The sequence below is a fragment of the Drosophila willistoni genome, unplaced genomic scaffold (genome assembly GCF_018902025.1).
Source record: "Drosophila willistoni isolate 14030-0811.24 unplaced genomic scaffold, UCI_dwil_1.1 Seg531, whole genome shotgun sequence".
NCBI classification, from domain to species: Eukaryota; Metazoa; Arthropoda; class Insecta; order Diptera; family Drosophilidae; genus Drosophila; species Drosophila willistoni.
The window spans coordinates 2,751,117-2,752,780 of NW_025814459.1; the positions used below are offsets into that span (position 1 = coordinate 2,751,117).

Sequence of the window (1,664 nt, forward strand, 5' to 3'; positions counted from 1 at the left end):
ACTTAAAAATATTTTTTTTAAATTTTATTATTATTATTATTAAAGTATAGGATATAGTTATAAACTATCAACCTAACTATATTTTACAAGCACTGGCAACTAAGGCCTTCGGCTTAGACGAAAACTACATCCATACACTAGCCTGGGATTCGAACCCGGATCCTCGTTGTTCAGTTGACTAAATGACTGGGCCACTTAGACAACTCATCTACCGAGGACTGCTTTTTTTTAAATTTATTTTCTTGCATATTCTTAAATTTATATATTATATATGATATATTATTGTATTTTGCTGTCATCTTATTTTCTTTATTCAGCATCAGATGGTCGCGCCGGTTGGCACGGTGATGCTCCATCGATGGCGTAAAAGGCGGCCTGCCTTTCACACCTGTTGTCTCTGCTGCTGATGTCCGGGCGCTATGAGCTCAGGCGGTACCGGTGCCGGTCATCGCACCAGTTTTCTTCAAGCAGCTGTATTCGCAGTATGGTGAATCTTGTTGCTGTATTCGCAGGGCAATCTTGGGCGCACTTTGATACTGACACAGACCAATTGAAAAACAAACTTACAAACGGGAACACCACAAAATACTCAGTATTCGTAACTCAACCGGCAGGATTTCCAAAAAGACTCTACACATATTCTTTGTGGTCATGGCTCAACAGGCGAACAATAATCAGATATACAACATTCGCGTTTTATGGCAGCTTTCTGACTGAGGAGATTCAAGTGCAAACAATCGGTGGTGGATTATTGTTCTTTTCAGGCGTAGATTGCGCCTTGATCTGGGATATGCGCAATGTATCGTTCAATGGTGTCAACAGTGTCTACGTGGGACTCAGCAATATAATTGTCATCTTGTAGTTCGGCAAACCTATTTCTTTTATCAGCTGCTGCCCTTGAAGTACTAGGGATGTCATCCGCGTCTGTAGACTTCTTAGCAGAGTAGGTAGGCACAACGCGGCACAAGAGTGAAGTTTGTTGTATTGGTTTGCGTATTCCGTTTTGATAAAATACGCTTTATTTTTTTTTTTTTTGATTTAGATTTCAAAGTGAACTCCACGAGAGACGATATGGATATGAATTTTGAAATTTTATGGATTACATGTGGAGGGGCGGAAGGATTCAGATAAATACCAGAAACTTGGTGCGTGCCAATATCTTCTGTTATAGGTTAGTTGATGGGGTTGTGTGAATGTGAATTAAAACGCGCGGTATACTTCGTTTAACACTATGATTTTATTTTCAGATAAAACTTCAAACACGAACTTCAATTAAAAGGGAACTAGTTTTAAGAAAAAGGAAACATGCGGCTGTATCGGGCAAATTCTCGTACTGGATTAATGATGGCGATTTCCATCAGAAACCAAGTCACGCTCCTTGGTGTGACCGTATTCGCCGAGGATCAAAAAACCCTCCTCACTGCTTATCGCCGCTCACTGCTGTTCACCCGGTTGCGTGAACAATATGTATGTAAATTATGTAAACGGATGTGTGCATATATGTATGTGTATGTGTCTCAACTTGTTCGGAAACTAAGAATGTTGAAATATATTTGTCTTATATAAATTTATATAAAACATTAATATATTTTTTAAAATATTTTTTGCGATGTGTTTGTAGACACATAGTTTATATGCCCCAAGTTTATATGACAAGAGAAACG

At 38.7% G+C, this 1,664-nt stretch overlaps 1 long non-coding RNA gene across 1 annotated transcript; it reads left to right on the forward strand.

Moving 5' to 3' along the window:
• Positions 1–302: 302 nt before the first annotated feature.
• LOC111519670 lies at positions 303–1,438 on the forward strand. Its single transcript, XR_002724431.2, has 3 exons — positions 303–947; positions 1,043–1,171; positions 1,248–1,438. It is a non-coding gene; the product is annotated as an uncharacterized LOC111519670 (long non-coding RNA).
• The last annotated feature ends 226 nt before the right edge of the window (positions 1,439–1,664 follow it).